We start from the raw sequence: 16,088 nt of genomic DNA, 5'->3' as shown, positions 1-16,088 counted from the left end.
ACTTTGGAAGCCAATGTTAGCCAATCAGGATGTAATATGAAATATCAGTCAGATCCGTCTTGATCGCTTGACTGTAGAGATACCGTGTTCCGATTTGCGTGTTTGAACAAAAGCTGAAGGAGTAATATTTAAAAAAAGTATTTAGCAAAAGTCTGCCTGCTGGTGTGCTTTTTCCTTGACCTCTAGAATCCAGATAGATAGATAGATAGATAGATAGATAGATAGATAGATAGATAGATAGATAGATAGATAGATAGTACTCAGTACAAGTTGTACAACCTATCAATGCAGGGCCAAACAATAAAAGGTCAATCGCCTGTTACAGCGCCACTATGAGACTCATTTGAAAAATGTCAAGTGAAATTTCTTCCTCAACCTAGTGGAAATGCATGTGCAAAAGCTTGTGGAAAACGCACTCTGCGTTCATGATTTGAGGCATTTAGTTCAAAATCTACCAATCCTGCAAACTTTGGAAGCCAATGTTACCCATGCAGGAATAATCGGACAGATCCTTCTTGATCACATGAGATACTGTGTGTACCGATTTGCGGGATGTTTGGATAAAAGTTGTAGGAGTAATAGCCTATTAAAAAAATCTGAAATTTCATGGGACAGTTGTGAAGCAATTATGGTAGGTTGATGTGGAATCTGCATCTACAGCAGTTCCACTGTCTAGCTGCCTACACACACAGCTAGTGTGTGTGTGTGTGCGTGCGTGCGTGCGTGTGTGCGTGCGTGCGTGCGTGCATGCGTGTGAAAATGACTGTGGCCTTTCTTTTTGTCGATTTGATTGCATTTCAAGGCTGAGGTTTTTACAGGCATTTCTTTTGTGTGGCTTATGGGCTCTAAAAGCAAGTCAGTGCATTCATTTGTTGATTTCAGAGAGTTAAGTCCTGTAAATGAATTGTGGAAATTTAAAAGGGAAATGTACTTTTTAAAGCAAGTGCTCCAGTTCTTTTTCACTTTAGTACTTAGTTTGACTCAAGTAATTGGGTTGTGTACTTTGTCCACCACTGACCCCCTTATAGGAATAGCCAGCCTCTCATGTTGCCAAAACAGTCATTCTCTCTCTCTCCCCCTCTCTCTCTCTCTCTCTCTCTCTCTTTCTCTCTCTCTCTCTCTCTCTCTCTCTCTCTCTCTCTCAGTATTTCTCTCAGTATTTTGGACTTTGACCTGACACTGGAAGAAGCCGTCTATTAAACATGGTGAGTCCGGACCTTTTATTATTGGACATTATTATATTGTGAAATTGTAAGATATGGCATGGTACGGAAGTTGTAGCTTTGTAGGCAAGGCAAGGCATTGTATATTTAGCACATTTCAATAACAAGTCAATTCATATAGTGCTTTACCTAAAACATTAAGAGCATTGAGGCAAAGTACAAAAGAAACACATCATACAGTCAGTAACATTTGAATACAACCTAAAAAAAAGATACAAAAATAAATAAAGTTACTGTGCAGCAAAGACTTTATCAAAAAGCTCAATAAAAGGCAGCAGCCAACTGAAAAGTATTTAGCTTTGTTTCCCAGTTATTTGATAACTGGGAATTGTTGCATGGTCCAAATATGTAACATAACAACACTGCTTCTCCACATTTAGTTCTGACTTTTGGTTAAAAAAAAAGTCTGAATGGTTCATAAAGTAGCAGAATATCAGGCATGTATTCAAAGCTTTTTAAACCAATACTATTTTTGAATCAGATATTTGACAGACAGACAATCTGTGTAAAGTTCTGAGAACTAGAGTATTACAATCCCCCTACAACTAGAAGTGGTAATAACAGTAGTAGTACTAAGATAAGATGAATAAGATAAGACATTTATTGATCCCGCGAGGGAAATTCAGTCGCTAAAGATAGTACAGCAGTTATGAATACGGGTTACAGGGCAAAAGCAACACCATCAGTAAGTTGGCAAAAAAAAGACATGATAAGATATTATGCAACATACATACACCAGTATGCACCCTCAGCTTAGCAGAGTGCAAGACAAGGAACAAACAAGAGAGTCCACATGTAAACATGTCTAATAGTGTCCATACCATACTGAACTGTTTACTGCGTGCGTGAGCTGATCAACCATTGTGTGCCTCGTCCTACTTCTTCATAGTTAGTGGCACAAAATAATAGTGGTTGTTGAATGAATCTCTTATTACCCCTGCTGCTAAACCTTCCAACAATCTCCAAGTGAAGTTGATTAGAGAGTGGTTGTCCATATTAGTATCCAGCTTCCTCGCTATATACGCATTATGTACCTGTATCACCTCCTCCACCTGTCAGCTTCCATGACCAGCCTGTTCAGGACGGTTGCTCGTATGCCCGGTATTAGAGTTTTTCACCACACACAAAAAGCACAATTTGCACACCCTTCACTTCATGTACCTAATCGCTCGACCCAATCTGCACTACTTCACACTCCCTTATCTGCATTAGACTCTGACTTTCCTTCTTTACACTCTGATGTCAATTACACATCACCTTGTTGTCCACACACACACAGACACACACACACACACACACACACACACACACACACACACACACACACACACACACACACACACACACACACACACACACACACACACACACACACACACACACACACACACACACACACACACACACACACACACACACACACACACACACACAAATGGGAGAACATTGCTTGTGATATAGATGAGCTTAGCATTTTGTGTTTTCAGTTTTCTGTGTGCAGTTTTGAGAAGCCGTTATTGTATTGAGAAACGTGTGTTAACAATGGTGAAAAACTGTAATGTACCTGTAGCAAAATTGAAAACACAAACATTGAAATGGAACACACCATGACAAGAATGAGACATTTCTTTTTTCATAGTCAAACATGGAGAGAGAGAGAGAGAGAGAGAGAGAGAGAGAGAGAGAGAGAGAGAGGGAGGGAGAGAGAGAGAGAGAGAGAGAGAGAGAGAGAGAGAGAGAGAGTTTGGACAACAAGGTGATGTGTAATCGACATCAAAATGTAAAGAAGTAAAGTCACAGTCTAATGCAGATAAGGGAGTGTGGAGTAGTGCCAAATTTGGTTGAACGATTAGGTACTGTACATGAAGTGAAGGGTGTGCAAATTGTTCAGATTTTTGTGTGTTAACAATGGTGAAAAACTGTACACACACCAAAGGACCTCAGCCTCCTCAGAAAAAACAATCTACTGCGGCCCTTAGTAGTCAGTGTAGACTCGACAATGAACTGGACCGGACTGACGACTCTGATGTCCTCTAGTGAGGACATCAGAGTCGTCAGTCCAGTCCAGTCATTTGTTCAGATGCACTCCCAGGAACTTGTAGCTGTCCACCTTCTCCACCATCTCCTTAGGAATGACACCAGAGACCAGAGCGACCCTCCTGCAATAATCCACCACAACCATCTCCTTGGTCTTGCCGGCGTTGAGCCAGTGGCACCTCGCTCCACCTCACGAAGTCCCTCACCACGTTGTCGTGCTCCCTTGTGTTGTCACCTGTGATGCAGCTGACATCTGAGAACATCCGAGAACTCTCTCTCTCTCGTCTCTCTCTCTCTAACAGTTATGTCACTTCTCTTATACAGGCTGACAGTAATGCTGGTCTAAACGCGGTGGAACAAGCGGCCAGTGATCAGAAGGAGAGCTTGATGAATGACAAACCGGAGAAGAAAGGGGAGCGTTCAGAAAATGTCTCAAACATAGACAAGAAGGCAGAGTGTCCAAAACATACGGTGAGAGAAACGTCATATGGTATAGATTAGAGTTTCTCAAAGGGGTCAGATGATCCCTAGCTAAAAGTGGAGTGGATTACTGTAATTGCCTATGACTGCATGATGGGAAATTAAGTCACACTCACTCCGACCGACTTCCCACTCGTGTCCTCTGTGATGCCCATCAAGTTTGAAGTCGGATGGTTGAGATACGTGAACTACAGACACATGCACTGCACACACGCACAGGGATTTTGGAAATATATATAGTAGGATGTCTCAGGAAACTCTAATGCTTGGTGTTGTTGAAAAGGAACATTTCATTTCATTTCAGAGCCGAGCATCGGGGAGGAGTCGGAGACCGTCGATTGTGGTCCGTGCCAGTCAGAACAGAAAGACTGTCGCCGTGGTTATCAGCTTATTCTTGATCATCATTGTGGTGGTTATTATCATGGAGGTGACCAGGTCCTGGTCCAGCCCTGTGATGGACATTGAGTCTGACAACACAACTACAAGCATCCCCACAACACTTCCCCACAGGTCATAATAGTTCCAATCCACCCATAAAGGATGTACTATCTGCATCTGTAACAATGATGACCCGGGGATCAGAACATCATTCTAACCGTTGAACTTTGTTGGACGTTGACTTGGTAAGAACTTGGATAAGCTTGATTGGCGCAGGATACAACAGCATACAGTCCAACAAAACACCAAACATACTGGCAAAGAAGTCTTTTATAAAAAATTAAAATTAAAAAGGATTCATGTGACTTTGTTTCCAAGATGTCTTCCCTTTTTATTTCCTTTTATTATTCCCTTTCAAAACAGAGGTTGAAATTCCTTAACTGTAATAAAAGATAATACAATGGTGAACATAATCAATCCATGTTGCCAAAACATGGCAATGCCTGAATCCTGGTTCAACAGCCAACAGTGTTACTGGGGGCGGGGGAACCTCCAAGACAAACTTCACCTAAGCTAAACAAAGGGTATTTATTAAAACTATTAGTATATCATATAATTAATTATCCAATTTATTTTCTTCACAGAATCAAAGATTTATTGGTCATGATACACCAGGATCCTGGATGGCTTGATTCTAGGCTTAAAATAATTGATATAAATATTTTTGTAAATCTCTATGGGAAAAATGAACTTTTTTTATTTAACTTTTTTGCGCCAACGTGCGGGGGCACGGTGGCGCAGTGGTTAGTGCTTCGCCTCACAGCTAGAAGGTCCTGGATTCGATTCCTGCCGGGGGGCGCTGTGGGTGCTGGCCGCTGGGGGTGTGTTCCTATCACCAACCCCACCAACCCTAGGTGGGGCCTTTCTGTGTGGAGTTTGCATGTTCTCCCCGTGTCTCATAGGGTTGATACCCTCACAAAAACATGCAGTAATCCTGGTCTCAATAATGCCTCCCCCTGGCCAGCCGGGGCACCTGATGGAGGGGAAAGGAACTGGTTGGAACAGCGTGTTCCTTCCATGTGCTACGTCCATCCCAGGGAAATCCCCCCTGCCAGGTGAAAAGAAACAACTTGGACTACCCATGCATTGAAGGAAGCATGAGGTTTGTCCGTTGTCTCCCCAGGCGCGGCAGAGGGAGAGCAGAGCCCAGGATTACATAGGCAATTGGCACTGGGTGAAAATAGGTTACAAAATCGTGGGATAAAAATTATTAAAAATAAATTGCACCAGAAAACCACACCCACTGATATGTAATTATAGGGATGGGCAATTTGGACAAAAAATAGCAAGAATAGGCAATCTACAAGATTAAGCTTGTAGATCAACTATTTTTGCTATTTTAATATATCACTACTATACAGACATTGTGTGTGTGTGTGTGTGTGTGTGTGTGTGTGTGTGTGTGTGTGTGTGTGTGTGTGTGTGTGTGTGTGTGTGTGTGTGTGTGTGTGTGTGTGTGAGAGAGTGTGCGTGTGCGTGTGCGTGTGTGTGTGTGTGTGTGTGTGTGTGTGTGTGAGAGAGAGAGAGAGAGAGACAACCAGGTCATTTAGGCCTACAACCTGACGTGGAATCTTTGCAACCCACAACCATAGAGAAGTTTATGTTTATGTTGTTTCAGAGCTAAGCTACCGGTATGTGTGCTAATAACATAACCTGGATTTGAACATTGCACGTGTCAATCTGCATGCAGGTGCTATGGAGATGATATCCAAAGCGCACGCCCCCTGCTCATAAAAAGCTGTGTACTGTGTGGACACTTGCCTTAAATGAAAGTCCTTTATAAGTTTGCAGCAAGATATATATGTAGCAGCCATAAGAGTAGCCAGAGTAACATAATAACAGTTTCCCATTTATATGACTAGATATTATGCAGCCTGAAAATCTGAAACTAAACTAAAAGCCTATAAAACTTCTTAGGCATTTTTTATTAGATCTACAAGCTCACAACACCCTGTAGATTGGCTATTATCACTATTTTAAAATGTTTTCAAAATAATTTCTAAGAAGTTTAGGGATAAGTCGGGTATGGGTTAGAGTTAATACTTAGGGTAATCTCTCAAGAACAGACTCTCTGATGAAAGGAACGTTTCTTTGACGATTGGGGTTATGGTTATGAAGATAGGGCTCTATACCTGCATTGTGTTGATCAGACAATGGTCACAGAGTTATGTCCATTTGAAGTGTTAAACACTGCTGTAACAATGCTGTAGTGCCCCCAGATTTAGGTTGTGGGTGTGACCCCTGAATAGTGTTTGTACCAAGTTTGGTGTACTGTAGATTGGAGCAAAGGTGCGTCTGTGGCCCCTGGTGTGTTTATGACAGTCCCTTGAACCGTGTTTGTGCCAAGTTAGGTTTGGATTGGAGCAACATTCCTTCTACCTATTTATGCCATTGCCAGCTCATCAACAACAGAGGTAAAGTGTGCATAGCTATCGTACAATCTGTTGTCCAGTCCCTTCGATGCTGATATGTTTTTATTTGGATAGAACGCCTTTTTTGTACCTTTTTAGTTTTTATATGCCCCTGCATGGGTTTCCCACACAGCAGGGGGTAGGAGGAGGGTTGGGATGGGGAACAGTGGTGTGAGGAAGAGCATGGGTGGGAGGAGCAGGAGGAAAGGTGCGCACTGCACCTGGCACCACAATGCCTCTTCTCTCCTTCAACACCTTGGTGCCTGCCGTGCTGGGGGTGTCCAGGCGGGTATACAGTCGGACGTGGACGGAGGACAGATGGTTTTAGTTGTGCTGGAGGGAGGTCCAGGTAGGAGATGGAAGTTAGCCAGCCTCTCCTGGCGATGGATGAAGTCCTGAACAGTTTCGTTTCCCTGTGTTTTGTACAGCTGGTTACATTTCTGTGGTTGCTTGTCGTGCTCTTCCACCCGGTTCCATGCCTCTAGTCTAGAATGTTGTTCCGCTGATCCTGCTGTGACGCTCAGCCTGCCTGTGGTGCTGAGGCTGAAGTCCACCAGCAGAGAGCGGAACTGTTCCACCTTTTGGAATCCTGGCAGTGGATTGAGGCTGCAGGCGTCCTCAATGAAAGACAATAATACCATGATAAGTTTTATTTTTATTAGTGTGGTTGCTATAGGCAACCAGACTATAAGGTCTGAGGAAGAAGAATAGATGGGCCAAATGAAGATCCTGGAAACTGAAGGAAAAGCTCATGCAGCATTACAATTTGTAGAAAGAGCTGGAAAGTCTTGTCCTGAAAGTGTGCCCAACTGCCTATGGTATAGGCATATATATATGCGAGATGAGAGAAGCTGCACATCTCCAAGAAAATAACTGAGGAGACAGAAGACTGTGAGACACAACAGCCAGGTCAAGATCTAGAGAGGCAAATACTATAGAGCTGCAGATATATTGAGAAAAAGAATGGACCAGTGTCTTCAGTATGTCATCATAACTCTCAGTCAAAGAGTTTAGTGTCATCAATTTAGATAAATCAGTTTTGTCAATGACTTCAGTGAGCTTAATAAAAGCTTTGTAAAATATAGTCTACTGGTCTGCTGTTCTGAGTAAATTTATAGTTGTAGCTTTTATGAGACGGCCAGGATTATTTTTAGTTTGGGTTGTATAGCTTTATGAATTTCATCACTTTTGCGGTAAAATATTTGTATACAACAATCCATTTCATGTATGGGAGGCCTTGGAGCTGTTTGTCACTGCCCTATTTATGAACCTCAAGTATCATGTTTTCTTTGAGTTCACAGCTGCTCATTAGAAACCTGATTAGAAATATAAAAGCGGCAATGATCTAGGACCTGCATGCGTGTCCGGACTTGCAGCAGCCACAGCATGACCAGACATGTGCATTATTCACCATTACTGCAGAACAACACTATTAGCCTCATAGCATAATTGCTAAGGCATATTTGGCCAAACACATACTGATTCACCATGCATCATATCCTACGAATTCAGCCTCAGGCATATAACTTAGGCAGATATGGCAGATATGATTTTGGAATGTAACAAACATTCTGAAAGGCTGAGGACATATAGGCAATGACGGTGAATGAGCAGTGTCAGGAGAGTAGAGTAGTAGGCAGATTTAAATAAAACAACAATTATGCTATGAGGCTACAATGACAATTCTAATAGGAGTTGTTTGTAAAAGGATAGGGAGGGACAGTATGGGGATCGTCCAGTCACCAGTAGGTGTCACTATAAATGGTAAATGCGGTGCATTTATATAGCGCTTTTAAAGTGCTTTACATAGATGTTTATTACATTCACCCATTCACACACACATCCATACACCGATGGCGGTGGAAACCATGCAAGGCACCAACCTGCTCATCATGGGAAATCAGGGGTTCAGTGTCTTGCTCAAGGACACTTTGACACTAGCTCTGGGGGAGCCCGGGATCAAACTGGGAACCTCATGGTTCCCACCCGGCCGCTCTACCGGCCACACTACCCCCTGATCAACCACTGCCGCCCCATATGCCCCATATCATTCAACAGGCATGTAGATTTCCTTAGGTTGGGACGTTCAACAAACCTGTGAAACAGATCTGATCTGACCATGCATAGTGGAGTAATTGGAGTTACAACCAGCCAGCCAGAGCAGGGATTCCATGAAGGCCATAAAGGCCATGGCCGCTGTGACCTCACTTTGGCCTGTCTCTTAACGAAGATCTGAGGCCACAATGGCCTTGATTATATTGTTTACTGTCAATATTCCAGGATGACCTCCCACTTGGGTAATGACGCCCCCTGGCGATCATTCAGAGAAACTACTTCAGCTCCCGTACTAACGTAGGTAGGAAGGGCCTGTCACTCAAACCGGAGTGACCCGCCTCCAGGCTATATAAGCCCCCGGAGGCGGAAGTAACATCCTCTTTTCACTCTCTGCGATATCACATTCAGATAAGTTGAAACTCAGCCTTTGTATTATTATTCTTCGCGCATTAGCCTAAAGCGGTGGCATTGGAGTCGCCCACCGGCGAGTGTTGAATTAACCCGTACTTAAGAATACTTATTCTTGTCCCGTCCTAAAACGACGGTTATTTCCTTCTATAACAAAGGATTATTACTGCTTGTTCAGGCCTCTGCCCGAACCAAGCGTGGCATAGCATTAGCCGTTAGCTTGTTAGCTCGTCTGCTCTTTGTTAACGTTAGCTACACTGCTTACCGCTTGTTCAGGCCCTGCCCGAATCAAGCGTGGCCTAGCTTTAGCCGTTAGCTTGTTAGCTCGTCAGCTTCCTTTGTTAACGTTAGCTACACTGCTTCGCTATGAACCCTCTTGCTTTCTGCCGAGGGAATGTATGTTTGTTCTGCTGTTAGCTTGTTAAGGCCTCTGCCTGAACCAAGCGTGGCCTAGCATTAGCCGTTAGCTCGTTGCTCGACAGCTTCCTTGTTAACGTTAGCTACGTGTTTCGCTATGGTCCCTCTTGCCTTTCTGCCGAGGGAATGTATGTTTCTGCCTGAACCAAGTTTGGCCTAGCATTAGCCGTTAGCTCGTTGCTCGACAGCTTCCTTGTTAACGTTAACTACACTGCTTCGCTATGGTACATCGGTTCCACCTGGCTAGGGCAGGCCTCGGAGCCTGCGCTCCACCAGGAGGGCTTAACGCTCTGGATCCTACAGCCCAGGCTGTCCGCCCCAGGCGGCCCGCACCGATAGTCAAGGTGCGGCGCTGCCGTCCGGGGCACCGCTTGTTCAGCAGCGCGCCTTGGTCAAGATGGCGCCAAGCGACGTGAGACACCGCCTGCCGTGCAGCCGACCGCAGCTAGCTCCACTGTCACTGGAGCTGGCGGGTCTGGCGGAGTTACCGCGAGGAAGGTGACTAAGAAGTCTAACAATATCCCTCCGGTGACCATTTCTCCTACGGGCGCGGTGCCTAAAGAGTAGCTTTGTGATGTGACCGTCGGGGACGTCCCCTTCGACGTGAACTTTACCAAAGCAGTCCGATCCTTCAGGCGCGAATCGGACCTGAGCTCCAGTCAGAGCTAGGGTTCGTACTCAGGATACTCTGAGGACGAGAAGGAGGAGGACATGGCGGAGGAGGATGGCTCTCGCCCTGTCTTTACAGTGAAAGGTAAGGCCCCTGCGGCGCCAGCACTTCAACTGCCCCTCCACCCGCCAGTCAGGCGGGTGGAGCGGGTGGAGCGATGGCAGAGGACGTTGGTTTTCTGCAACGGAGATGTTGGATTCACTAAAGCGCTACAATCCTCATGGAAGTTACACAAGCACAATCTTTTCTGGGTTCTGTCAGACCCCAGTATAGAGTGGTGGGCACGACATTTATTTTCTGTACCCCGCGTCGGGGAAATGAAAATGAGAATGTCGATGTATATGCCTCCTGTGTCCCAGATAGATCTGTTGAAAGAACAAAGTCTGTTTCTGTCCAACTCTATTGCACCAGCACAGATGACTCCATCTTGCATGACTCCTGTAAAAGTGTTGAAGTCCTGTCAGGACTTTTTAATCAATCACGGGTTTTATCAGCAACCAGTATTGTTAATGTCAAACATTTATATGGTTCCTCTTACACGCGAGGGGAATATCCCTCGCGTGAACAATGCAATGAATTTAACGATGAGTCACTAATTCTGTCGGCCTACTATGAGCCCTCGTCACGGGACAAGCATGAAGGCCATAGCGCAGGTATTAAACGTAAAAGTTCCTCCCCTGTCAGGGGAGAATGCTTTAGTTGCGGACATTGTAGAGGGGGATTGTGTTGGGGCAGGGGTCCGTGGTGTCACCCGGTTCCCCTCCCCCCAAACGAGGACGTTTATTTTTCCCCGCGTCGGGGAAATAAAAATGAGAATGTCAATGAATATGCCTCTTGTGTCCCAGATAAATCTGTTGAAAGAACAAAGTCTGTTTCTGTCCAACTCTATTGCGCAGACGACTCCATCTTGCATGCCTCCTGTAAAATTGATGTAGTCCTGTCAGGACTCCTTTGTCAATCACAGGTTTTGTCAGCAACCAGTAATGTTATGTCAAACATTTAGATGGTTCCCCTTACACGCGAGGAGAATATCCCTCGCGTGGTTAATGCAATGAATTAACAATGAGTCACAAAATTCTGCCGGCCTACTAATGAGCCCTCGTCAAGGGACAAACATAAAGGCCTTCCCCGCGTCGGGGAAATGAAAATGAGAATGTCAATGTATATGCCGCTTGTGTCCCAGATAAATCTGTTGAAAGAACAAGTCTGTTTCTGTCCAACTCTATTGCACAGACGACTCCATCTTGCATGCCTCCTGTAAAATTGATGTAGTCCTGTCAGGACTCTGTAGTCAATCACAGGTTTTATCAGCAACCAGTAATGTTATGTCAAACATTTAGATGGTTCCCCTTACACGCGAGGAGAATATCCATCGCGTGGTCAATGCAATGAATTAACAATGAGTCACAAAATTCTGCCGGCCTACTAATGAGCCCTCGTCAAGGGACAAGCATAAAGGCCTTAGGACAGGGGCTAAGATAAATGCATGCCTCCTGTAGTAATGATGAAGTCCTGTCAGGACTCGTTAATCAATCACAGGTTTTATCAGCAACCAGTAATGTTAATGTCAAACAATTATGTGGTTCCTCATGCGCGCGAGTGGAATATCCCTCGCGTCGACAATATGACTCCTTTATGCATGCCTCCTGTAAGAATGATGGAGTCCCGTCAGGACTCCTTAATCAATCACAGGTTTTATCAGCAACCAGTAATGTTAACGTCAAACAATTATGTGGTTCCTCATGCGCGCGAGTGGGCTTTCCCTCGCGTGAGCGATGCTATGAATTTAACTTTGAGTCAGAAATTCTGTCGGCCTACTATGAGCCCGAGTCAAGGGACAAGCATAAAGGCCTTAGAGCAGGTATTAAACGTAAAAGTTCCTCTCCTGTCAGGGGAGAATGCTTTAGTTGTGGGCGAGTCTGTTTATCAGTCGAATCGCTTTGTTCTTCCTGTCTCTCTATCGAGCGAAGTGCGAACGCTTCCGGTGACACCGGATACGGATTCGCTCGCTCCCCGCTTCCGGTCCCGCCGCAAAATAGCTCCGCTAGTCAAGCGGTACAACCAGAAGGTGTTTCCGCCATGCGGCCTATTGAACCCTTGCGCTCCGCATCCGGTCGTTCCGGATACGGATACGCAGGTCTCCCGCTTCCGGTCCAGTCGCCAAATAGCTCCGCCGTCGCGGAAGCACAGTGGTGGGGTTTCTCTCTCTCAAAACACGCTAGCACGCTGCGCGCGCCAGTGGAAGTTATGCAACCCGAGCCTTTGGGTATTTCGAACGATAACCAGGGGTTACAGGTTACAGTTCGCAGACATACCCCCGCTTTCGAGCAGGGTTATTTATACCAGGGCGCGTGGTTTAAAAGCAAATCTTTTGAGAGAAGAGATCAGCTCCTTGCTAGGCAAGGGTGCTATAGTGGAGCTGGACAGGACCCAATCCCGCAGGGGATTTTGGAGCCGTTATTTCCTGGTGCACAAAAAGGGGGGGGGCTACGTCCCATCCTGGACCTAAAGGCACTAAACGTGTACCTGAAGAAATACGTTTTCAGGATGCTAACTGTACCCACCATGTTACGGTCGGTCAGGCAAGGGGATTTCCACTGTTCAGTGGATCTGAAGGATGCTTATCAGCACGTTCAGGTTTATCCCCCACACAGGAATTTCCTACGGTTCGCCTTCGGGGGTCACCTGTACGAGTATACAGTACTCCCTTTCGGTCTGTCACTGAGCCCGAGGGTTTTCGTGAAAGTGACCGAAGCAGCCATCGCCCCGCTGAGACAGCAGGGCGTCAGGTTGGCGACGTACATCGACGTTTGGATGATTTCAGCGAGCTCCGCCCACGAAGTGGCGCGTCACACACAAGTGGTTTTGGCTCACCTGAAGGCCTTAGGTTTCATAGTCAACCACGGCAAGAGCATGCTGACTCCAGCACGTCGTCTTACATTCATTGGGGTCCTTCTGGACTCGTCCGACATGTCGGCCCGTCTCTCAGAGGAGAGGGTGGACAGGTTTCGGGAATGTCTCGACTCCTTTCAAGTGGGCCAGGTGGTCACTTACAGGAGTTGCATGGTACTGACGGGAATGATGGCTTCCGCAGTACATCTGTTGCGTTTGGGCAGGTTTCATATGAGACCTTTTCAACGATGGATGTTATCCCTCGGGATCCCGCCCTCCTTGAAGTACAAGAAGGTTACGGTTTCCCCTTCCTGCGCGATCGCCCTGTCTCCTTGGCTGGTGGAGGGGTTCCTCACCAGCGGAGTCTCGATTGGCGAGGTGGTTTCCCACAAGTCGATCACGACAGACGCCAGTCTCAGTGGGTGGGGAGCCACTTTCGAGGGGCGCACAGCGCAGGGGCTTTGGCCTCTGGAGATGAGGGGTCGTCACATCAACTATTTGGAGTTGATGGCTATACTCCGGGCGCTCAAGCTTTTCGAGCCTTGGATTTTGCATTGTCACGTTCTGGTCAGGACCGACAATACGACGGCCATGTTTTATGTCAACAAACAAGGAGGCCTGTCGTCGTTGCCACTGGATCGTCTGGCTCGAGAACTGACGGTTTGGTGCGTGTCGCGCCTCAAGTCAATCAGGGCCTTACACGTCCCGGGTCTCCTCAACAGCGGAGCAGATCTCCTGTCCAGGGGAGGTCCTCGCTACGAGGATTGGTCTCTCCACCCCAGGGTGGCGAGACAGATTTTTCGCAAGTTCGGTCAGCCAGTGGCGGACCTGTTTGCGTCAGCGGAGAATACGAAGTGTCCGTTGTTCTTCGCGGTGAAGGGCAGTCCTCCCTTGGGGTTGGACGCCTTAGCGCACACGTGGCCGAGAGGTCTACTGTACGCGTTTCCCCCCTTCGACATGATCCGTCCCACTCTGGAGAGAGTCAGGAGGTTCGGTCTGGAGATGCTCCTGGTGGCTCCCTACAAGGGCACGTGGAGATCGGCGATCGCCCCTCTCCTTTGCGAACCAGGCTGGCAGCTGCCTCAGTGCAGGGCTTTGTTGAGCCAGGCCAGGGGGGGGATCTTCCACCAAGACCCGCAGGTCCTAGACCTGTGGGTTTGGCACGTGAAAGGTTAAACCTGCTGGCAGCCGGTTTTTCTTCTGAAGTGGTTGCTACCATTCAGAGTGCTAAGGCGCCCTCTACGAGGGCGTCTTATGATGGAAGGTGGAATGCCTTTGAGGACTGGTGTGAGTCGCGTGTTCCACCTGTGGTGGCTCATGTGGCGTCAGCCCAGGAAATTCTGGAATTTATGCAGAACCGCTTGAAAAGTGGTCTGGCATTTTCTACCCTTAGGGGGTATTTGGCGGCTATTTATGCCTGTCACCTGGGGGTGGCGGGCAAGGCACCTTCAAGTCCCGGAGGTCATCAAGTTCATGCAAGGAGTTGAACGTTTGAGGCCGGTGACTAGGTCTTTGTTCCCAGTTTGGGATCTGCAGGTGGTTCTAGGGGGCCTATGTCGGGCTCCCTTTGAGCCGCTTGTAGGGATGCCTTTGAAACTTTTGAGTTTCAAGACGGCTCTTTTGCTGGCTTTGGCCACGGCTAAAAGAGTTGGTGACCTGCAAGCTCTCTCGGTGTCTGCGGAGTGCATGCAGTTTATGAACAATGATCTCAAGGTGTTGCTCAAGCCTCATCTTAAGTTTGTTCCTAAGAACATGGTGGTTCCTAAGGAGCCTGTTGTTCTTCTGGCTTTTCATCCTCCTCCGTTTGTCTCGGTGGAGGATGAACGGCTGAATTGCCTTTGTCCTGTCAGGGCATTGAAGGCCTACTGTGACAGGACTGCTGGTTCTAGAGCTTCTTCTCAGCTCTTCGTGGAAATGGGCAATGTTCTTGTCAGAAAGCCGGTGTCTAGACCCACTCTTTCGAGGTGGATTGTGGATGCTATTAGGCTGGCTTACTCTAGTGCGGGTGTGGAAGTGCCGGCGGCACTTAAAGCCCATAGCACTAGAGGTGTGGCTACTTCGTGGGCACTGGCAAAGGGAGTCTCCGTTCAGGAGATTTGTGTTTCGGCGAATTGGTCTTCGCCTTCTACCTTTGCAGCCTACTATCACCTGGATATCGAATCCTCTTCGCTAGCGCATTCGGTTCTGGGTGCAGTTGCCTCCTCTACGTCATAGAGGAGTCGGATCTTCCCCTCCCACAGGTGGGCATGTAGCCACCTGGGGTATTTTGGGGGGGACCCTGTGTTTTCCTTATATAGTGTGTCTTACTTATAAGGCGGACTTGTCCTTTTCATTTAGTTGAATGAGGCGGACTTCGGTCTGTCAGGGTCTCTCCTTATTTTCTCATGCCTTCACACCCAGGTCCGGTGGGCCTGGGACCTTCTGGGTGATGGGTCACGCCCGTTTGGGCTGTGCTCACCCGTATGAGGGGTGTGTGGGGGTATGAGAGTAGGTTGTGGCTTAGAGGGGAGTTTAAGAATCCCAAGTGGGAGGTCATCCTGGAATATTGACAGTAAACGGTAGGTTCCGTACGGAACCATTGTTTACTTAGATATGGAAGGATGACCTCCCACGTAATGCCCCTCTGTTTCACTGAATGTGGCAGAGAGTGGTATTAAGAGGATGTTACTTCCGCCTCCGGGGGCTTATATAGCCTGGAGGCGGGTCACTCCGGTTTGAGTGACAGGCCCTTCCTACCTACGTTAGTACGGGAGCTGAAGTAGTTTCTCTGAATGATCGCCAGGGGGCGTCATTACCCAAGTGGGAGGTCATCCTTCCATATCTAAGTAAACAATGGTTCCGTACGGAACCTACCGTTCTCTTCTCTGCCTCGCTCCTGTCAAAACTGTTTTTAAACATCAGTATTTACCAATTGTGGTAAACTATTGTGTCACCATTTTTTTTTTTTAGATTTGTGTGCTTCAGAATTACGGCCTAATTTGGGCTTGAAAAGTAGTTTATACAGGAACAGGGAGGATAGCCTCGTAAACAGGCTCCTCCTGCCTTCTGATTCTGGTT

Source organism: Nannobrachium achirus (assembly GCF_963921795.1).
Source record: "Nannobrachium achirus genome assembly, chromosome: 7".
In the NCBI taxonomy this organism is placed as follows: Eukaryota; Metazoa; Chordata; class Actinopteri; order Myctophiformes; family Myctophidae; genus Nannobrachium; species Nannobrachium achirus.
Note: the sequence above shows the minus strand (reverse complement) of the source record.